The sequence below is a fragment of the Symphalangus syndactylus genome, chromosome 10, assembly GCF_028878055.3.
Source record: "Symphalangus syndactylus isolate Jambi chromosome 10, NHGRI_mSymSyn1-v2.1_pri, whole genome shotgun sequence".
NCBI lineage: Eukaryota > Metazoa > Chordata > Mammalia > Primates > Hylobatidae > Symphalangus > Symphalangus syndactylus.
Genome location: NC_072432.2, coordinates 134,804,778 through 134,828,431, shown reverse-complemented (window position 1 = coordinate 134,828,431; position 23,654 = coordinate 134,804,778). Strand labels below are relative to the sequence as shown.

Below are 23,654 nucleotides of genomic sequence, written 5' to 3'. Positions count from 1 at the left end.
GCAGTCAGGCACCACTTCCTGTTTAGGGGAGGCAGGAGTGCTTCAGGGAAATGGTGCCGTTCAGCCGTTGGGTACTTTGCTCCCTGCACTATTGAACCCCTATACCCCCAGTGCTTCCACTAGCACAGCTAGAGGACTCCAGGGCGGCCTGAGCAACATCCCATGCAGTTGGGCTCCCAAGCGGAACTGCAGACGTAGCTGCATTCCCTCCCACCTTCTCTGCTCCCGATCCTCCTTTCTGGTCTGTGCACTTTACAAAGTTACTTATTAGGGAATAAAAATTTAATGTAAGCTTGATTATAGTCATGTTGCCCAAATTCTCCTTTGATCCTCTAAAACCCCTTTGGGGTAGGTAGTGTCGGGTGCATTCCCATTTTATTTAATTGTGTTTTTATTTATTTATTTAAGAGATAGGGTCTTGCTCTGTCACCCAGGCTGGAGTGCAGTCATATGAACATGGCTCACTGCAGCCTCAAGCAAACAATCCTCCCACCTCACCCTCAGCCTCTCAAGTCACTGTTAGCACAGGCACACACACCAACAAGCCAGGCTAATTTTTAAAAATGTTTTGTAGAGATGAGATCTCACTGTGTTGCTCAGGCTGGTCTCGAACTCCTGGGCTCAAGTGATCCCTCTGCTTCAGCCTCTCAAAGTGCTGGGGTCACAGGCAGGAGCCACCGTGCCTGGCTCACATTCCCATTTTACAGATGAGGAAACTCAGTCCAAGAAGCGAAGTGGCTTGCTCAGTGGCTCACAGCAGATGGTCTCGGGTGTGGTTTGACCTCTGGATCATGTTGATGCTAATGCGGGTTGCCAGGGCCTTTGGGTACATGTGTTCCAGATGTGGGCTTGTTCCTCCACTGGCCTCCTCCGGCCTCGTTCAGCTGGAAAGCGGCTTCCCCTCCTGGCCCTGTGGCACAGCCAGGACAGCTCTGCCCTTCTGGCCCCAAGGAACACAACCTCCTGCTGCTCTGACATCCTAGTGGCTGAGTGCAGGCCAGGAGGCTGCCAACATCTGCAGGGACAACTTAAAGACTCTGGCCGGGGGATGTCTTTGGCATCTCTGGGGATGGAAAATGGGCCACTTGTCTTGGCCCTGCAGGGCGGAGGCTGCTGTGAGGGCAAAGTGCCACTGCAGCTGCAGCTTCCCGAATCGGCGCCTGCCCTCCGGCCAGGAGGCTGCAGCCACTGAGACCAATGGTTCCTGTGCTTGGCCGGGGGCTCCTGACTGGGACATGGGCACGGAAGGCCCCGGAGCAGATGTGGGGCAGTTGTGGGACTAAGGAAGGGGTCTCTGTTCCCATCATGGGTGAGCAAGCAGGAGGAAACGCCATGCAAAGTCTCAGGAATGTTCTGCGGAGACAGGAGCCCCACTTGCCCCCTCTGCCTTGGGGACCCAGCCGCAGCATCTGCAGGGGCGGCGTGAGCTCCAGGAAGCCACAGGACATGCAACTGCCACCGCAATCCCTTCTGGCCAGCACGCTGTTGTCGGTGTTTCTCCTCTGGTGTGGGCCCTGCGCGTAGCACAGCAGACAAAACATCAACAAACTCCGTCCTCACTTGAGCTGCCTCCTAGGAGGCTGACAGGTGGCCCAAAGGCATGGAGTGTCTCTGTCCATGGTGCCCTGGCTGGAGCCCAGATTCCACTGTGGTTGGCCTTGTTGGTTTCCCTTATGTACTGATGAGCAAACCTGTGGCCACAGGTAAGTCACCTGACCTCTCTGGGCCTCGGTTTCTTGTTCTGTGCACTGGGTATGATACCGTCTCTGTCCATTTCTCAGGATATGACATTTGTGAAGATCAGATGTGATGGTGTGCATGAAGGAGCTTTGTGAAAGGCGATGCACTAACAAAACTGGTCCTTAGGCCCACCTGGGGTCTGCAAGGCAGGCTCGTGGAGAAGTCTCTTGCTTCTCCCTGTTCGATTCTCCTTCCTCTCTCCCTCTTCTCTTCAAATCCTTACCATCCTTGAGGTATTGTGGTGGTGGTATGATGACTTGGAGGGCCATGCCATGCAGAATCAGGAATCATTGTCACTTTCCTTGATGACTCAGAATAACTTTCATTTCCCCACTGCTGCTTCCTTCTCTGCTCCATGTTAGAGTGGCCCCCCTGGCTTATCTGTGGTTTCACTTTCCACAGGGTAACTACCTGTGGTATAGCACTCACTGCAGCCTTGACCTCCTGAGCTGCAGAGATCCTCTTACCTCAGCCTCCCAAGTAGCTGGACCACAGGAGCAAACCACCATGCCTGGCTAATTTTCTGTATTTTTTTGTAAAGATGAGGTGGGTCTCACTACGTTGCCCAGGCTGATCTTGAACTCCTGGCTTCAAGCGATCCCTCACCTTGACCTCCCAAAGTGCTGGGATTACAGGTGTGAGCCACCTTGCCCAGCTCAGTTCTATAATAAGTTGAGAGAGAGGTATATATAGAGAGACCACAGTCACATAACTTTTATTACAGTACCTTGTTATGATTGTTCTGTTTCACTATTGGTCATTGTTGTTAGTCTCTTGCTGTGCCTAATTTATACATTAACCTTGTTTTGTTTTGTTTTGTTTTGTTTTGTTTTTGAGACACGGTCTCACTCTGTCACCTAGGCTGGAGTGCAGTGGCACGATCTCGGCTCACTTCAGTCTTTGCCTCCTGGATTCAAGCTATTCTCATGCCTCAGCCTTCCGAGTAGCTGGGACAACAGGCACACACCACCACACCTGGCTAAGTTTTTTGTTTTTTTAGTAGAGACAGGGTTTCATCACATTGCCCAGGCTGGTCTCGAACTGCTGACCTCAAGTGATCCACCTGCCTCGACCTCCCAAAGTGCTGGGATTACAGGCATGAGCCACCACACCTGGCCACATTAACCTTGATCATACGTATGGATGTGTAGGGAAGAGCATCGTATATATAGAGCTCGGTACTACCCATGGATTCAGGCATCCATTGGGATCTTGGAACACATCCTTGTGGTTAAGGGGGACAACCGTGTGTGATGGCCATCCCAGCTCCCTGCCTCCTGCTCCTGGAGTCTCCATGGCGCCTCAGCGCCAATCCTCCCTGTCTTTCAGCCCTTTGCCCTCTGTCAGCCTAGACTCAATGACCCATTGTGAACCATTACCACCATGCCCATTGACATGCTGGAAACTCTTCCCTTCTTATTCTAAACCCAAGGCCCTGTCAACATGCTCTACTGGGGAAGCACACCTACTGCTTTGGTTTCCAATATGATTTCAGAGCAATTGCCTTGCAAACCTTCAGCAACAACCTCTCCTGTGCTGTTAACCCTTTGAAGGAGTGTGCATTTTTAAAAAGTTGGCATTGGGCACAGTGGCTGAAGCCTGTATCCCAGCACTTTGGGAGGCTGAGGTGGGCGGATCACCCAAGGTCAGGAGTTCGAGATCAGCCTGGCCAACATGGCGAAGCCCCGTCTCTACTAAAAATACAAAAATTAGCTGGGCATGGTGGTGGGCGCCTGTAATCCCAGCTACTAGGGAGAGTGAGGCAGGAGAATCACTTGAACCCAGGAGGCAGAGGTTGCATTGAGCCAAGATCGCATCACTGCACTCCAGGCAGGGTGACAGAGCAAGACTCTGTCTCAAAAAAAAAAAAAAAACAAAGTTGGCATCAATGTGTTTTTCCATCTGATTTATGTCTTCATATTACAGCATATTTTCTGTATGAGCCCACACATATCAGATGGTAACTTTAGAATGGGTGGGTCTGTGCCATTGTCCCGGCACAGCTGTGAGGGTGGTGACAGGCAGGTCAGCAGGTGTGTACAGAGGGGCTTTCTTCTACATTGGAGTTCAGGTCGGATGATTCAGGTCCACAGTGCTCATTCAGGGCTCTGTGTTCTGGTGGCTTCCGTTGATTTCTAATAAAAGCTGCAGACTGAGCCAGTCCTGCACACACAGGGAGATAGGACAACGGACATTTGGGATGTGATTAAGCCCATCAATCCAATCGGTGACTAAAATCAGACAGGAAGCCCTGTGCCCCTTAGATAAAGAAAGCCTGTGGGGAAAATGATCTCAAGTTCATTTCGATTGGTGCAGACTCCTCACAGAGGAAAAAATGTACAGTTAGAATGAAGTGAAAGAACATCTCTATAAAATATGCATCACTTCCCTGACGGGGAGGAGAGAGGAACTATGGAAAGCTGCACCAAAGCTGTATTCACTGGACAAAAATGCTTGACTCAGGAAGGAGGCCGGGGCGGCGAGTCCTGTGATGCCATGGCGGGAGGTTGGTTCCATGTAAACAGTGGTGTTCCTGTCACCCTGAGCACATGCAGTCTCCCGTGGGTGACCAGAACTGATGCAAGAGCCTCTGCTGTGGAAGTCACCATGCTCTTCCAGAACGCGCCTCCCCCCAGCTCTGAGTGATCTCATTGCTGAGGTGAATAGGGCTTTGGCCGCTCTCCCAAAGGAGCCCGCCCCAGACACAGCCATGGCCTGGGACTCTGGGGTCACCCTGGGGTCAGAAGGAATTGAGTTATCTGTATTCACTTGGTTTTGGTTATTGTCAGTGTTATTTATGTGTTTATTTATTTTTTATTTTTAGAGACAGGCTTTCACTCTGTCTCCCAGGCTGGAGTGCAGTGATGTGATCACAGCTCACTGCAACCTCAAATTTTCAGGTTCAAGGGATCCTTCCACCTCAGCCTCCTAAGTAGCTGGGACTACAGGCATGTGCCACCACACCTGACTAATTTTTTAATTATTTGTAGAGATGGGGTCTCGCCACGTTGTCCAGGCTGGTCTCAAACTTCTGGGCTCAAGGAATCCTCCCACCTTGGCCTCCCAAAGTGCTGGGATTACAGGAGTGAGCCACCTCACCTGGCCTGGTGTTGTTATTTTAAAACAAGAAAAGAAATGACCAGAAAGGCTGAAAGGAAACACGCACCATCCTCCATAGGAGGCTGCAAGGGTTGGTGGCACCAGGCCCAGAAGAAGAAGGGCCCATAGAGCAGAAACCAGAGCTTGAGCACCAGCCGGGTGGCATTTGGAAGTGCCTCAGCAGAGCCACTTTGCAGAGTTTGCACATTTAAAATAAGGAGTAGTCTGGGCACAGTGGCTCACGCCTGTAATCTCAGCACTTTAGGAGGCCAAGGCAGGCGGATAACTTGAGTTCAGGAGTTCGAGACCAGCCTGGCCAACATGGCGAAACCCTGTCTCTATCAAAAAAAAAAATAAAAATTAGCCAGGCATGGTGGTGTGTGCCTGTAGTCCCAGCTACTCAGGAGGCTGAGGTGAGAGAATCACTCGAACCAGGGAGGTGGAGGTTGCAGTGAGCCAAGATCATGCCACTGCACTTCAGCCTGAGCAATAGAGTAAGACCCTGTCTCAAAAAATTAATTAATTAAGTTAAATAGAGAGTAGCTCAATTTTCCTAAACCCATTGACCAGAGACACCCTTAAAATTATAAGACTGTGATAGAATTCCTATAGATATTCATTAGCTATGATATGCTTGGATAATAAGCAGATGGCAGTGAATGTTCTCACAGACCAAATATTTCTGCAAATAAAATTAAATTCTTATGTATAATATGCATACATAAATATATTATAGATATAATTTTATAATATCAGAAATGATCATATTTTTCATTTGCAAGTACTTTCCTTTTTTATTTTTAGAGTTGGGGGTCTTGCTGTGTTGCCCAGGCTGTACTGCAGTGGCATGATCATAGCTCACTGCAGCCCTGGACTCCTGGGCTGAGCTGAAGTGATCTGCCTGCCCCAGCCTCCTGAATGTTTTTTTCTTTTTTTTTAAAACGGAATTTCACTCTTGTGGCGCGATTTCGGCTCAGAGCAAACTCCACTTCCCAGGTTCAAACCCTGAATGGCTTTTTAAAAATATTTTCTCAGAGTCAGGGTCTTGCTCTGTTGCCCAGACTGGTCTCAAACTCCTGGGTTCAAGCGATCCCCCTGTCTTGGCTTCCCGAAGTGCTGGGATTGTAGATGTTAGCCACTGCCTCCTGTCAATATTTTTTAAAGTAATAGACATTCCTTAGAGCAGTTTCAGGTTTACAGAAAAATTGAGCAGGAAGCACAGAGTTCCCCTATTATTATCCCTTCTCTTCCCTCCGCAGCTTCCCCTGTTATTATCTTGTACTTAGTGCAGTGATATTGTTTTTTTTTTAAACTACTATTGTTTTTCAGTTTTTAGATAGTCAAAACAAAGTTGTAGACCTATCATTATCTTGTATGGGAATTTAAAAGATGTATTTCACTGGGCTAATGTATTAGTCCATTCTCATGCTGCTGTAAAGAAATACCCGAGACTGGGTAATTTATAAAGAAAAGAGGTTTAATGGACTCACAGTTCCCCATGGCTGGCAGAGCCTCAGGAAACTTACAATCATGGAGGAAGGCACCTCTTCACAGGGCGGCAGATGAGAGAATGAGCACAAGGAGGGGAAATGCTAGACGATAATAAAACCATCAGATCTCGTGAGACTCGTTATCACCAAAACAGCTTGGGGAAAACCGCCTTCATGATCCAATTACCTCCACCTGTTTCTGCCCTTCACCCGTAGGGTTTATGGGGATTAAAATTAAAGGTAAGATTTGGGTGGGGACACAGAGCCAAACCATATCAACTAAATATTCAGAAAAAGTACTGCTCTAAGAGAGTACTTCAATTTTTAACTTTGTAGCCTTGGTTCTTTTTCGTGTGTGTGACACTAACGTTGCTTAGGAAGCAGTTGGAAAAAATTTGAGTCAGGGGCTCTTTAAAGTTCCTTTCTTCATCTTTGAGAAAAGAGTACGAGGCTTTCCCTTGCAAAGTTCTTTCCATCTGAGGATGGATATAGCTAAAGAACAAAGCTACAAAAAATGTTTATAAGACAGTTTACTAAGTCACCAGCAGCATGTCCCAAAGCATTTTCCTTCCCATGGTATCCTATTTGAGTCAAATAATAATCCTGTGAGTTTACTTCTCTTATCTGAAACGCAAGGAACCTATAGCTTATCAAAGGCAAATGGACTTGACCAGAGTCGTGCAACTGACCTCAGAGGAGAGAAAGGAAACTTTCTGACTTTCAGCCCCAGGCTCATTCCAGTAGCCTGCACGTTTACCATGGGGGCTGTATTTGAAGATTGATAGCTGGGGATGTGTTAGGAGGCTCAAAAGAGGTAGATTTAGGAGCAGAGAAAGAAAGTTCTGTGTTGGAGAATCAGCAAACCAACATAAGAAACTCAACTCACTCCACAAAGGAATTGATTGAAAATGAGATGTGTTCAAAAATAACTTGAATAAACTCATGGATACTCCATCATAAGTTATTAAGGAAAATTCCTATTCTTCTGACACACTTCCATGAACAACCAGGTCCTTCCAGTGCCAGAGAGAGAGTGTTGGGCTGGGCACACCCAGTTTGGAGCCAGCACATCTACTTTTATGAAAGTCATTTAGAAGCATCACTAAAGGAACTGAAAAACAATTCACCAATAATGACAGTACTCCAACACCTAATTTTATCTTCTAATCTCTATCCATACATCTATGTAGTGTTTATATTATTATTATTTTTTGAGATGGAGTCTCACTCTTGTTGCACGATCTTGGCTCACTGGAACCTCCACCTCCCAGGTTCAAGCGATTCTCTTGCCTCAGCTTCCCGAGTAGCCAGGATTACTGGTGCCCGCCACCAGGCCTGGCTAATTTTTGTATTTTTAGTAGAGACGGGGTTTCACCATGTTGGCCAGGCTGGTCTCGAACTCCTGATCTCAAGTGATTTGCCTGCCTCGGTTTCCCAAAGGGCTGGGATTATGGGTGTGAGGCACCACGCCTGATCTACATTATTTATATCACAGCTCATATACAAATTTATTTTCTTCTTCTTTTGGGCAAGGCAATTTTATGATTGATTTTGTTATGTCGGTATAATTATGTTATCAGTCATCGCATTGGCTACACAATATTGCAGTATTCTAACATGTCCTAGTCTACTAGGCCCCTATGTTTTGACATCTAAGTTATTTTCAGTTTTTAGATAGCCAAAACAATGTTGAATACCTATCATTATCTTGTATGGGAATTTAAAAAATGCATGTCAGCAGGCTAAATATTCAAAAAATTACTGCTCCAAGAAAATAATCCAATTTTTAACTTAATATTTTGAAATAATTTCAAACTTACCAAAGAGTTGCAAGAATAAAGGCCTCCTCCTACAGTTTGGTGAACAGCTCTTAACAAGAATAAGATTTGTAAGAGTTCTTCCCATGCCTTCAGCTTGTCCTGTTTTGATGTTTCCCATTGTTTGTGTGGAATTCACACAACTGGTGCCGTTACCACCATGGGCGTCTAGTCTGGATCAGCAGTCCTCAGTCTTTTTTGCACCAGGGACCAGTTTTGTAGAAGATAGTTTTTCCAAGGACAGGGGGAGGGGAGATAGTTTTGGGATGATTCAAGAGGATTACATTTATTGTGCACTTTATTTCTATTATTATTACATTGCATTATATAATGAAATAATGGTATGACTCAACATAATGTAGAATCGGTGGGAGCCCTGAGCTTGTTTTCTTACTACTAGATGGTCCCATCTCGGGGTGATGGGAGACAGTGACAGATCATCAGGCATTAGATTCTTATAAGGCGTGCATAGCCTCGATCCGTCGCATGTACAGTTCACAATAGGGTTTGCACTCCTTTGAGAATCTAGTGCCACTGCTGATCCGACCGGAGGTGCAGCTCAGGCAGTAATGCGAGTGATGGGGAGCAGCTGTAAACAGAGATGAAGCTTTACTGGCTCTCCAGCCACTCACCTCCTGCTGCGCAGCCTGGTTCCTAACAGGACATGGACAGATACCAGTCCATGGCCCCGGGGCCGGGGATTCCCTGTCTAGATGGAGACCTAGAAAAGGCGTGTGACAGTAACACTGATTTCAGATCCATCATGACATTTATCCCATCCCCTGCAAAACCAGATGGCTACCAAAATTAAATCTTAGTTTAGACACAAAATGTCCGTCTTCTGGTCCAAAACCTCCTTGTCATAAGTTTCTTGCCTACTCTTCCTTCCTCTGAGTTTCCAGAGACATCACATCATTTCTTACCCAGCTGAGCAGAGTCTCAGCATGGCTCTCATTCGAATGCCCATCCTGCCACCTGCCCCAGTGAGAAGGGTCGGAGCAGCTCCTGTTCTCTGCCCCTGCCACCTCCATGACTCATGCATTCTGCGGAGGAGGCGCCTGTTGCAGAAACAGCCGGGCTGGCTGGGAAAAGCCCTGCAGCAATTCCCCGTCCAGTTTCCTTGTGCCCGCTTTGTCTCCGTGCTGTCTAGGCCTGGATTTATTTCTCTTTTTTGAAAATGAAGGGCTTTGGTGAAATGTTCACAGGATGTGAGGTCACCAAGATTTTTTTCCTTTCTTTCTGTTCTTTTCTTTTCCTCGAAGTGATCCCTTGACTAAAATCCAGGCTCCCATTGTCACCTTATCAGCCTACCCATGCCTAATTCTGCATTCTCAGGCTTCCCCAGAATCTGTCCGAGGGAAACCAATCTCAATTCAGAAGGAACACAGAGGTCCCAGTTTCTGGGGCTGCAGGATATCACTGGGTCTTAATCATTCGGGTATATTTCAGCAAAGCTCAGGGCCTCTGCTAATGATCTGCAAACCCTCTCCTCTCAGTCTCCCACTGTTTAGCCCCTATTTATAAGTGAGTGCATGTGGTTGTTCACTTTCTGTTTCTGAGTTATTTCAGTTAGGATAATGGTCTCCAGTTTCATCCATGTTGCTCCAAAAGACAGACTTCATTGTTTTTTATGGCTTTGTCGTATTCGTTGGTGTATATGTGCATTTTCTTTATGCAGTCCTCCACTGATGGACGCTTAGGTTGATTCTGTGCCTTTGCTATTGTGAATTGTGCTGTTGTGAATTGTGTGTGATAAATGTACGAGTGCAGGTGTCTTTTTGATGTAATGATTTCTTTTTCTTTGACTAGATACTCAGTAGTGGGATTGCCGGGTCAAATGGATGTTCTATTTTTAGTTATTTGAGAAATCTCCATGTTGTTTTCCATAGAGATTCAGGATCCAGGATTTAAGTGCAACCATTCAGTGGAAAACCATCCTCTCAAGAGTTCAAATGAGAGTCCTCATGACCAGCACTCCCTGCTGAACGGCAATGCCCCACCCCCCAAAAAAGCCTCCATCCTCACCATCTTAGACCACATTGCAGGAAAGCAGCCCCATGCCCACCAGACAGGCCCACAGCTGCTGCTGCTCATGGGAGGTCTACCTCCTGTGCTCAGCAGGCAACCCACCCCCAGTGCCCCTTTTCTACAATGACCATCAGCAGGGCTGCAGCTTGATCAAAATGTGGAAAAACAGTTTGAAAGCAATGTGAAAAGCAGTTAGGTGCCTTTCAACTTCAAACTCAGCACTCCTGGTTTGACAAATATGAGTATATTTAGGATCAGAATGTATGAAATCTGCCTCTCCTGAATAGTTGGTCATCCCACAATTTCCTCTGCCAAACTTCTCTTCCCTCCCTGCGTTCTTTCTTTCACCTCTCTCTCATTTTTACAAGGTCTGGTCTCAGCCAGACATGAATCAATGATGATAGATGCTCCTGCTGAGCCCTGTGACGTGCCAGGGACCTGATATGCGTGGCTTCTCTCTGATCCTCACGTGACCTGCAGATGCAAAAGCCAGAGCTCAGCATAGTTGAAAATCTTGACTGAGGTCATATCCCAGTTACTGGCACAGCCGGATTTAAACCTAAGACTTTCCCCTACACCAAAGGGCTTTTATTTCTCAGTCATCTGAAAAGGTGTCAGCAAGGGAAATGGCTTGTCTATTTCCAGGGGCATTTTACAAGCAAATACTGAAAGGCTTCGGTGGGCTTAAGGGCTGATGGCTTTGATCAAATTTCAGGCATGTTGGCCCCAAGGCCCTGTGTGTATTCCCTGGGCCCACTCAAGGGGATGCTGGAGCCGGAAAGTCCCCAGAGGCCACCTACTGCAGCTCTGCACTTTACAGAGAAGAGAAAGATTCTCCCTAAAATTACAGATCTGGGCCCAAGATGCCTACTGGAGCAAACCCCCATGGGGGCACCTCCTACCGCAGGTGAGCCCAAGGCTGGTCCTGCCTTCTCAGTGGCTACCCCCCTGAGCTCCCACCACCACACAAAGTGTTCCAATCCTGGTGCATCCTCCAGTCCTTTTAACCTCTCATGTCCTGAGAGGCCAGAGCTACAGCCACAGATTCCAGAAGACACCCCACTCCCAGCCCCATCCTGGTGCCTTTAGAATTATAAACACTTCTTGTCATCACAGGGTCCTGAAAGTCCCTCTTAAGCCTTGGACACTAGGACTTTAAAGGAAGATGATTCTTTTTTTTTTTTTTTTTTTTTTTTATTATACTTTAGGGTTTTAGGGTACATGTGCACAAATGGGATCTCATTAAACTAAAGAGCTTCTGCACAGCAAAAGAAACTATCATCAGAGTGAACAGGCAACCTACACAATGGGAGAAAATTTTTGCAACCTACTCATCTGACAAAGGGCTAATATCCAGAATCTACAATGAACTCAAACAAATTTACAAGGAAGATGATTCTTAAGGTCCCATCCCACTTCCAAATTCCTGCGATTCGATGACATCAGGGCTGTGAATAATCAGCCTGGCCCGAAGCCAGGATGGGCTGTGCTGCTTCCACCGTGAACTTCCTCCCGCTGCTTTATAAAAACAGGCCCGCCCCAGCTCCCTCATGGCTCTGTCCACTGAGCATCCTCCCACCACACAGAAACCCGCCCAGCCGGGGCAACCGACCCCACCCCCCGCCTGGAAACTTAAAGGAGGCCGGAGCTGTGGGGAGCTCAGAGCTGAAGATCCTACAGGAGTCCGGGGCTGGAGAGAAAACCTCTGAGAGGAAAGGCAAGGAGCAAGCCGTGGTAGGTCGGGTTTCTGTGCCTTGGGGTCTGTCTCCTCTTCTCTCTCTTAAAAGTCTTTCCAGCAAGCTGAGCCGGTGAATGAATGCTTTAACCAAGGGACCAACTTTGCAATTCAGGCAACTAGAGGACCCGCTAGAATCCACTCCAGAGGGCAGATGTCTGTTTGCATTTGCATGTGATTGGGATAGGCTGGAGTGTTTCGGAGGGGAGAGGCAGTCGGGGAAAGGGAGACTAGGGAGGTTGCATTCATTGGAGAAGCCTCTGCTGACAGAGTAAAGGGGAAAGTGAAAAGAACGACGCAGAAAAGCCCCAAATAGCCTATAGGAGTACCTCAAGATGAGCAAGCAATAAAAGGAAAATTGGCTGCCTTGGGACACGTGGCTGTGACAGCTGGGAGGGCCCTCTGGGTCCCCTAGTTTCCTCCCTCCCCCGATGAACCCCCAGGAAGGAACTGAGGCTGTGGATGGGGCAGAGGGGGCCTTACTTCCAGAGCACTATTTGCTAGGTGCTGGGAGAGAGAAGCAGGTGGCTTTCACACCCCACATTACCCCGTGGGGTAGAGAAATGCCTCTGATCTCCTCCCTAGGTGCCACCCCCACGAGTCTCCACAGGTCAGTTTGGCCCTCTGGCTTTTTGCCCAGGGTGCATCAGTCAAGTGTGCAGTCCTCCTTAAAGGACATTTTAATTACAGGAGAAAAAATTAACATTAATGTCTTTTATTCCTAAAGCACTCTGCAGGAAGCATGTGGGGTTCTCCACACTTTCACTGTTATTATCTTTATTTTCTTAACCTCACAGGGAGGGAGAGAGGAAGGGAGGGAGGGAAGACAAAAACACACTGAGGTCCCAGGTAACTAATGACAAATTCAAGCTCAAAGAAGTGTGGTAAAAAGGATGCATTTGGTGGCCAATTGGGAATAATATGGTGGTCTCCTGTAGCTGCTTGATGACAGAAAAAATGTCGTGTGTGTGTGCGTATGCGTGTGCATTGCAGTCCCAGGAAGCGGTCCTGCAAATACCATTGTCAGGTGGAGCCCCTCAAAGGTGACTTCCTCGCAGTACTTGCTGTGGCAAGAACGCTCATTCTGGGATCTAGAATCAATCCATGACGGTGAGCATGAGCTGCTGGGTGCGTGCTTCTTGTGCAGGCAGAGTCGGACTCCGGCACTGGCAGGGACACCGTGAGTATTGAGATATGAATAGCTCCATCTTGCCCACCCATTTATTCCACCTAAAATGTTCTCAAAGATGCCAGCCTCCAAGCTCTGGATCAAATGATAAAGCCCCAGATCAAAATCTCAGGAGCAAATGAAAGCTGCCCTGTCTCCAAAGTGCTCCTTCTCTGCCCGACTCCCCAAGACCAGCTCGGTTTATTTCACAATGCCTCGCATCGGATTCCCCCAGTGTCTGTGGCTCCCCCTGCTTCATCACAGGCCTGGGACAGTCCAGGCAGCCAGGGAATAGCTGGGAATAGCAGTTCCCCTTTGTTGGTTTTTGAGTTCACTGAGGCTTTGATTTCCCCCAGGGCCTGACGTTGCTGAGCAGCGGCCAGTAGATTTCAAAGGATTCCAAAAAACAGCCCAGGCACTCCTTTGTGAACCCAAAAGTATCTGAGACAGGTCTGTCAATTTAGAAAGTTTATTTTGCCAATGTTAAGAACACACATGTGACACGGCCTCTGGAGGTCCTGAGGACATGTGTCCAAGACGGCCAAGGTGCGGCTTGGTTTCATACATTTCAGGGAGACATGAGACATCAATCAATGTATGTGCACCGGTTCGGTCTGGAAAGGCAGGACAACTAGAAGTAGGGGCTTCCAGGTCATAGGTAGATAAGAGAAGGCTTCATTCTCCTCAGTCTTTGTCAGCCTTTCACTGAATACACAATTTACATATGAGAGGGGGGCAGAGGAAGAGTCACTTATGCCTTAGTTGGCTCAGTGAATCTACTTTTTTTTTTTTTGAGACGGAGTTTCACTCTTTTTGCCCAGGCTAGAGTGCAATGGCGTGATCCCGGCTACTGCAACCTCCACCTCTTAGGTTCAAGTGATTCTCCTGCCTCAGCCTCCTGAGTAACTGGGATTACAGGCGCCTGCCACCACATCTGGCTAATTTTTGTATTTTTAGTAGAGACAGGGTTTCACCATGTTGGCCAGACTGGTCTTGAACTCCTGACCTCAGGTGATCCACCCACCTCGGCCCCCCGAAGTGCTGGGATTACAGGCATGAGCCACCATGCCTGGCCTGAATCTTCATTTTTACAAAAAAAATAGGGCAGAGAAAGCAATCAGATATGTGTTTGTCTCAGGTGAGCAGAGGGATGACTTTGAGTTCTGTCCTTTGTCCTGTACCCATTTGCATTGCCAAGGTGAAGTTCAGCAGAACTGTTTTAGGGTAAAGATCTTGAAGTCCACAAGGAGTTTCCTTGTGGATAAATTGTGAGGGAGGTATGTAGCTTTTTATCTTTGTGGCTGTCTTATGCAGGAATAAAATGGGAGGCAGGTTTGCCTCATGCAGTTCCCAGCTTGGCTTTTCCCTTTGGCTTAGTGATTTGGGGGTCTTGAGATTTATTTTCCTTTCATACCTTGGTAGTGTCACTTGAAGCCACCACGCCCGGCTAATTTTTGTATTTTTAGTAGAGACAGGGTTTCACCATGTTGATCAGGCTGGTCTCGAACTCCTGACCTCGTGATCTGCCCTCCTCCTCCAACGTGTTGGGATTACAGGCGTGAGCCACCATGCCCGGCCAATTTTTCTTTTCTTTTCTTTTTTTTTTTTTTGAGATGGAGTCTCGCTTTTTCACCCAGGCTGGGGTGCAGTGGCACAATCTCAGCTCACTGCAACCTCCACCTCCCTGGTTCAAGCGATTCTCCTGCCTCAGCCTCCCAAATAGCTGGGATTACAGGCGCCCGCCACCACGCCCGGCTAAGTTTTCACCATGTTGGCCAGGCTGGTCTTGAACACCTGACCTCAAGTGATCTGCCCGCCTTGGCCTTGAAAAGTATTGGGATTACAGGCGTGAGCCACCACGCCCAGACAGGTTTTCCTTTGATTATTTGGCGTTATGCATCTGCAGTCTCAGAATAAATTTTTTACTTTCTCTAAGTGATTTTCGATTCTGCTTTGATGAGATTGTTGGGACGCACAATGAGGGACCAGTGCATTCTGCTCATTCCTTATTGGGGCCATTTCTTTTGTATATACGGGAGAAAAATTCTGTCTATAGTGTCAGGCTATAAACCTCATCCTAGTCAAGCAGCTCACAAAACCATATGGTGAGTCTCACATCAAACCAGGTAAAAGAGTGAGGATGATTTAGACTCAAAGAAAATTAGAGATAGAAATTTAAAGCTCATCCACCCTGCTCCAACCCTAAGTCAAGCCACATGGTCTTCTGATAGTGGCTCAGTTTTCTACTTACATATAAAGACAGCACTTTCTCTTAGCAATATGTGTTTATATATATATATATAAAAAATATATATATATAAATATATATAAATATATATATAAAAAATATATATAAATATATATAAATATATATATAAAATATATATAAATATATATATAAATATATATATAAAATATATATAAATATATATATAAATATATATATAAATATATATATATAAATATATATAAAATATATATAAATATATATAAAAAATATATAAATATATATAAAATATATATATAAATATATATAAAATATATATATAAATATATATATAAAATATATATATAAAATATATATATAAATATATATATAAAATATATATATAAAATATATATATATAAAATATATATATAAATATATATAAAATATATATATATAAAATATATATATAAATATATATAAAATATATATAAATATATATAAAATATATATATAAATATATATAAAATATATATAAATATATATAAAATATATATAAATATATATAAAATATATATAAATATATATAAAATATATATATAAATATATATAAAATATATATAAATATATATAAAATATATATATAAAATATATATATATAAATATATATAAAATATATATATAAAATATATATATAAAATATATATATATAAATATATATAAAATATATATATAAAATATATATATAAAAAAATATATATAAATATATATAAAATATATATAAATATATATAATATATAAATATATATATTATATATATAAATATATATATTATATAAATATATATATTATATAAATATATATAATATATATATTATATATATTATATATAAATATATATAATATATATAATATATATATTATATATATAAATATATATATTATATATAAATATATACAATATATATAAATATATATATAATATATAAATATATATAATATATATAATATATAAATATATATAAAATATATATAAATATATATAATATATAAATATATATATAATATATATATAAATATATAATATATAAATATATATAAAAAATATATATAAATATATAATATATAAATATATATATATTTAGAGACAAGGTCTGACTCCATCACCCAGGCTGGAGTGCAGCAGTGTGATCATAGGTCACTGAACCTTCAAACTCGTGGGCTCAAGTGATCCTCCATCTCAGCCTCCCAAGTAGCTAGGACTACGGGGGCATGCTGCCATATCCAGCTAATTATAAAACTTTTTTGTAGAAGTAGGGTCTTGCTTTGTTGCCCAGGCTGGTCTCAAACTCCTGGCCTCAAGCGACCCTCTTGCCAGGGCCTCACAAAATGCTGGGATTACAGGCAAGAGCCACTGTGCCCAGTCCCTCTTAGTGATATTTTGCATATTATATATTAAAAAAAATTTTCTATGTATGCCACTTGAGAAACTTCTGTAGAATGGGATAGAGGGACAGATAAACCCAATTCTTGATCCACTCAAAAATAACACCTGTGACAGAGTGAAGATGAAACAGGTGCTGGGCACACAGCAAGTGTTTTAGAAACATTTTTGAACTCAACTTTGCCTGAGTTGTGGTGCTGATCATGACTGCCAGGAAATGCTAGCCAGCTGTTCTTTCTATACAAGTATATGACTGGGTGTCTGCAGCAGCTGCCCGGCTGTGAATTGCATACACCAATGGCCAAGACCCAGCAGCAACTTGGCTAACAGGCCCAGCCGATGTGCATGGGTGACCACGCGATGCTCCTGACACACGCACTGGTGGCTTAGGGAAGGTTTTTTGAGGATTGATCAGAAGATCTGATTCCACCTGGAGCCTCTGAAGTGATCACTTCCGGGCTAGGCTGAACCCAGATACCAGGAGACCTGTGTATTGAGAGCCTTTTGTATTTATTATGTAGTCACAAATATTCCATTAACATACAGCTAGGCATTAGACAATCCGTGCTGGACTCCTACAAAGGCCCCTAGATCCTTAGAACACGCAGAGATTCCAAAGCACACGTCCTCCCAGGACACCCTGGCAGGAGAGCCCGGGGGCGACTCTCACCTTTGCCTGCTGTCGGGAGCTGTGCTGATGGGTAGGGGGCTCTGTGCTTGCTGTGGCCCAGACCCAAGCCGTGGGGATGTGCTCTGTCCGGAGCAGACCCCTTCGCTGTCTGCCTAACTCCTTCGTGTGTTCCTGGAACAGCTTCTGTGTTATGCATTCCAGAAAGCCTGCCTGACCACCCCCACCTCAACAAGCCTGGGATGGACAACCTCCCCCGCATTCCACTCCAAGCCCACCCCCGTCCCCACCCCGCTGCGTGGTATGGCACTGCTCTGCTGTACCCTGAGTGTCTAGTTATTCACCAGGCCCCTTCCTAACTATGAGCTCTTTCAGGATAAGAGCTGTGTCTTTGCATCGCCAGAGCCTGTGCCAGGGCACGGCTGGTGCCCCATACACATTGATGGTGAATATATAGCACGGGTAGATCATTGTCTGTGAATGCCTAACAGAGAAGTAGCTCACGTGGGTGCTTGAGGGCTGGGGGGCCAGGGTGGGGGTCTGGTAGGCGCTGGGAGGAGGACATCCCTGCAGCTTCTCCAGCCCCATAGATGGGACTCTTGATGTGGGCAGTTTTATTTCAGCTGAGTCTCCAGAAGGCAGGGGACAGGGACTGGGAGGGGATGCTAAACCCGGTAACCCAGTATGGATGAGCTAACAGAGACAGGGCACACAGCTCCTGCCTGTAATCCCAGCAGTTTGGGAGCCCGAGGTGGGCGGGTTGCTTGAGCCAAGGAGTTTGAAACCAGCCTGGGTATCGAACATAGCAAAGACTCTGTCTCTACAAAAAAATGAAAAAAAAAAAAAAAAAATTAGCCGGACATGGTGGCACACACCTGTAGTCCCAGCTACTTGAGAAGCTGAGGTGAGAGGATCACTTGAGCCAGGGAGGTTGAGACTGCAGTGAGCTGTGATCACGCCACCGCACTCCAGTCTGGGTGACTGGGCGAGACTCTGCCTCAAAATAAATAAATAAATAAGAAAGAGAGACTACTGGTCAACTCGATTTCTGCTGGTTATTCTCTTTCTGTCATGTTCGCCAAAAAGAGAAAACTGTTGTATTTTATCTTGTTGTAGCAAGAGCCAGTGTCTACCACCTGGGCTACTGAGAGAAAGGGAAGGGTTTTTTTCTGGGAAGCTCCAATTTCCTTATTTCTCTCACGTGATGCCTCTGACTTTCATGGTGTGGCTTGGTCAGATGGGCCTTATCAATAGAGATGGCCTGATGTCCCAGCTGTCTCATCTCAGCTGCTAGTTCCGGTTTCTGCCGGGAGTCCACAGTGGCCTCTGCATGCGTGGTGTGGGAAAGGCAAATAAAAAAGCAGATTAAAAACCGGATTAAAGACATCACCCTGTATTCAGGAAATAATGGCTCCTGTTGATACTGTTCTATGAACACAGGTGAAGGCACAAAATTCTACATCAATTGCAGAGAATTGGTTATAGGCTGACACAGGTGATCAGATGATCTAGGAAGCAGGATTCAGTATTAACAGGGATCCATGAGGACCCCATGAAGCGTGGCATCTCTTCTGCGTCGGCAGCTTCAAGTTGTTCCAGGGAGAAGCGGGAAGCCTCAGTGCTTTTGTTGAGGAAGGATGTTCATGACAGTAGGTACAGGTCGCTCCTGCTGTGCACCCAGGTGTGGGGGAAGGACTTTCCTGCTTCTTTTCCAATTACCTTACAATTCAGCAAGACGGAAATGATTAGCCCATGACAAAAACCAGGAAAGAGGCTCAGAGAGAGTGAGTTGCCCACACAGAACATGTGCTGTAAATGCAGTTAGATTTCCAGGTTAAGAATCCAGTGACCACACCCCTTCTTTGTGGCATTCTGCTGTCGTATACCATGTGGAACACATTAAGAACGTTATGGCCGGGCGCGGTGGCTCACACCTGTAATCCTAGCACTTTGGGAGGCCAAGGTGGATAGATCACCTGAGGTTGGGAGTTCAAGACCAGCCTGGCCAGCATGCCGAAACCCTGTCTCTACTAAAAATGCAAAAATTAGCCAGGCGTGGTGGCACACACTTGTAATCCAAGCTACTCGGGAGGCTGAAGAAGGAGAATCGCTTAAACCCAGGAGGTGGAGGTTGCAGTGAGCTGAGATTGCACCGTTGCACTCCAGCCTGGGTGACAGAGTGAAACTCCATCTCAAAAAAAAAAAAAAAAAAGTTACAGTTGGGTGTCACATAGACAGTGAGGGGTAGCGGAAAGAGTGTTAGGTTTGGGGTAAGAGAACTGTGTCTCCTGGGCTTGAGTCCTGATGCCAGCTCTCACAAGATGTGTCACCGTACAGCATGACCCTTATACTTTTTTTTTTTTTTGAGACAGGATCTCGCTCTGTCTCAAGCTGGAGTGCAGTGGTATGATCACAGCTCACTGCAGCCTCAAACTCCCAGGCTCAGGCCATCCTCCCACCTCAGCCTCCCAAGTAGCTGGGACTACAGGCATGTACCACCATGCCCAACTAATTTTTTGTATTTTTTTGTTGAGATGAGGTTTTGCCATGTTGCCCAGGCAGCTCTCAAACTCCAGGGATCAAGCCACCCACCCTCCTTGGCCTCCCAAAATGTTGGGATTACAGATGTGAGCCACCGCACCTTGCAAAGTTTTGTGTTTTTTGTACAGATGAGGGTCTCCCTATGTTGCCGAGGCTGATCTTGAACTCCTGGGCTCAAATGATCCACCCTCCTCAGCCTCCCAAAGTGTTGGGATTACAGACGTGAGCCACTGCTCTCAGCCCCTAACACCTTTTTAAAGTTCAGTTCTCCCATCGGTAAAAACGAGGTAATAATATTGCCTCAGATGACTTAATTTACGTGAAAGGGTTTAGCATAAACTCTGTACCTGGAAAGGTAGGAGCTACTCAAATATCTGTTGAGTGAGTGGCATTAATCCATGTGTACATTTCTCAGGCAACAATAATGTCACTTTCGCCTAAGGCCAGTAAAATGTGGGTAAAGTCATGTAATGATACAATGAAAGTTTCTGATCAGTATTTCCTAATTCAAGTGTGTTGAAATGTGGAGTTGGGCTGGAGAATTGTCAAATCATTGCGTATTTTATTACCTTGTGGTGATGTTTGCTTTAGGGAGTGGAAGGAACATGAGGAACGAACGACCTTCATCACGGAAGATGACACTCATTTAGATTCACTTTAGATTTCAGGGCTTGTTTAGATGCAGACTTTGTGGTTAACATTTTATTGCACTGACTGATTTAGTTTTCACCAGGTGGACCTTGTGTTTGCTTCAGAAGGACCTAAGTTTATTAGGACAGGGTTTCTTCTGTTTTGATTGTGGGAGGAGGCAGGATAGACTTCTGTTTTCCTAGACCCACAACCAACATTCCCCACTCCTCCAAATAACCAGGATTACCGGGCAGAGGGTGGAGCATTGAGGAGATGACAACTGGACATGCCTGCTATAGCGTTTTCTGAGTTTAATTCCATATCGCTTAGACACAGGCCATGTGCCTACATTTGGAAGATGTTTTGGAGAAAATTCTGCTCTGATGGGTGGGGGGCAGGGTGTGCCAGGAAAAGATTCTATTCTTTTGAAGACATGGGGTCTTGCTATGTTGCCTAGGCTGGTCTTGAACTCCTCGCCTCAAGTGATCCTCCTGCCTCAGCCTCCTGAGTAGCTAGGACTACAGGTGCAAACCACCACACCCAGCTCTGAGACGATGCTATACTCTTCGCTTCATTGGAATTGGTGAAATTAGATAAGAAACAGACTCTTCCTCTCTTCTCCCCTAGTTATAAACCGTTCTGTTAAGAGAGGGAAAATAACCATTTAGCCTATAGAAAATCACCTTTTCGAAAAGTTAAGAATTACTTATGTGATGGCAGTTTTTGAAAGTGATTTTTATTCTGAGATCATGGCCTCTGTACTATGCAGGGCCTGCAGAAGTGGGATGAGAGCTACCAGGCTCAAAGCTCCTGTCCCGAACAAAGGGGTGCTTTCATGGGAGCACGCCACCCGTTCCAAGGCTAGTTCCTCTCCCAGCATCTCACTTCAGCTCTCGTCCTGCTCTAGAAACGTGCCTTTGCTGGTCCAAGGAATCCTGGCCGTTTCTTTTCTTAATTGTTGGTATCCATCTGGGCTATGGTGGTTGTGGCGGGGGTGGCAGTGGAGAGTGTGTTGTTTTAAATCCATGAGTCATTTTAGGGTATTGATACTCTTGGAGACTGACTTTCTCTTGCTCAGGTTTTCAGAGAGACCTTTTGCAAAGCAACAATAACCTAAGAATCTCCTTGACCAAAGATAAATGTAGCAAACTTTGCACATGGTGCAACATTTGATAATAGTATCAATTTACATTTGTCTTTCCCTTGCAATTTCCCTCCTCCTCTAGCTTGCTCATGTTTCTGCCTTCTTCTTGCTGGCAAGAGTACAGACTATAATTCTCCAGTTCACTAACATCTGGAGCGACTGCACTGTTTGCAATTTGATTGATTGACTACATGTGTACAGTTCCTTTATTGCAAGTCACTTTTCTGTATAATCTTTTTTGAGACGAAGTCCTGCTCTGTCGCCCAGGCTGCAGTAGCACAATCTTGGCTCACTGCAACTACCACCTTCTGGGTTCAAGCAATTCTCCTGCCTCAGCCTCCCGAGTAGCTGGGATTACAGGCACCCGCCACCAAGCCCGGCTAATTTTTTTGTATTTTTAGTAGAGATGGGGTTTCACTATGCTGGCCAGGCTTGTTTTGAACTCCTGACCTCAAGAGATCTGCCCATCTTGGCCTCCCACAGTGCTGGGATTACAGGTGTGAGCCACCGTGCCTGGCCATATAATTTATTTTTTTAAATGTTTTTATATTAAAATAAACAGAGACAGAGTCTCACTGTGTTGCCCAGGCTGATCCCGAACTCCTGGGTTCAAGTGATCCTCCCACCCTGGCCTCCCAAAGCGCTGGGGTTACAGGCGTGAACCACCTCATGCGGCCTCGCTTTCCTATATAATTGAAACAATAGAACTATAGCGCCATATGTAAGAGTTTCCCAGTTTATACCGCATGTGACACTCCCCATATCGCATGTTCTCACAACAGAACAGAAACCACAGGATGTCAGCCCCGGAGGCAACCTTGGAGCATCCGGCCCACTTGGTTTTGCATTGCTGGCAGGAGATTTTATGTCTCAAAATATAGATGCTTTTTGGAAGGACAGCACATTAATTTTTTTCAGTCATTTTTACCGTATGTGATCAACCTGATTAGTTCCTTTCCTAGGAGCTGGCTTTTATGGAGGGAAGATGGGGCCGGTAGAGGCAGATAGAGGGGGATGTAATACACAGGCACTGAGACAGCACCCCACCGACTTTCCCCTGTCCCTCCTCCAGCTGGCCTCCTCCTTTCCAGGGGCTGTGCCCAATCCAGAATCAGTTACTCACTGGTGCCCATCGACCATCATTTCCCCATGAGGCCACCATAGAAATGAACACCACCTTTCTGGTTGGCATAATCATCAATTTCTCAGCCAAAACAGCATGCATCCTTGGCTCTGGGAAACAGTACATCTCCCAGGAAAGTGAGCTTACAGCACGGTACCCCACTTCCTGGTTACCAGACTACTGTTCCTGTTTTCCCCGAGCACAGTCATCATTCACAGGTTGTTTGGCAGGGCCCGGGAACAGAGTCACTCTGGTTGCTACAGCCAACAGACCAAACACGGCTTCCAGGCAGGAAGGTCAGAGCTGCTCTGCAGGACGCACATGCAGGTTGGAAGCAGACAGGGCCGGCTGAGCACAGATATGCTGGCTGTGTCCTACACACAGGTGCCTACACACACATCCTTCAGATCCAGGCTGCAATCTATCAGCCAACCCACGGACTCTGTTTTCTCTAATTTGCACAGATTCTTTGTCAACCTGCCACGTCCTGAGACTGTTGAACTTCATCCAACAGAGAGCGTGCCTTTTGCAAATCTGCAAAAATCAACTTTGTGTGCTAGGATGGCCTGACAGGGCTAGGCCTTGGGGTCTTGGGGACCAGCATTCCACCTCTCCTCTCATACAGTGATTCAGGATTCCAGGCCAGCAAAAGTCAGCCAACCTTGGGGCCTTCCTTTCTTTCATCCTTTCCTTTTTTTCCTTTTCTATCTTTCTGTGCCTCCCTTCCTACCCCCTTCCTTCCTTCTTCTCATTTGCCTTTTTTTTTCAGTTCTTTGATGATCCTGAGAAGCTACTAAATATAGCAAAAGGGAGATAACACAGAACAAAATTAGAAGTCTTTCTATTTATAAAAATGAGCCT

The 23,654-nt window shown here is 45.5% G+C and overlaps 1 protein-coding gene across 5 annotated transcripts in view; it reads left to right on the top strand.

The window, feature by feature from the left end:
• The window catches only part of PLAT (plasminogen activator, tissue type), a 101,374-nt gene that overhangs the window by 55,129 nt on the left and 22,591 nt on the right, over window positions 1-23,654 (top strand). For 3 of the 5 annotated variants that reach the window (XM_055296072.2, XM_055296073.2, XM_055296070.2), the window contains exon 1: window positions 11,725-11,908. The exons of the other annotated variants lie outside the window; for them this stretch is intronic. The gene's annotated coding sequence lies outside the window, so the exon portion shown is untranslated. Of the gene's footprint in view, window positions 1-11,724; window positions 11,909-23,654 lie in introns of those variants that run through there. 5 annotated transcript variants of the gene reach the window in all.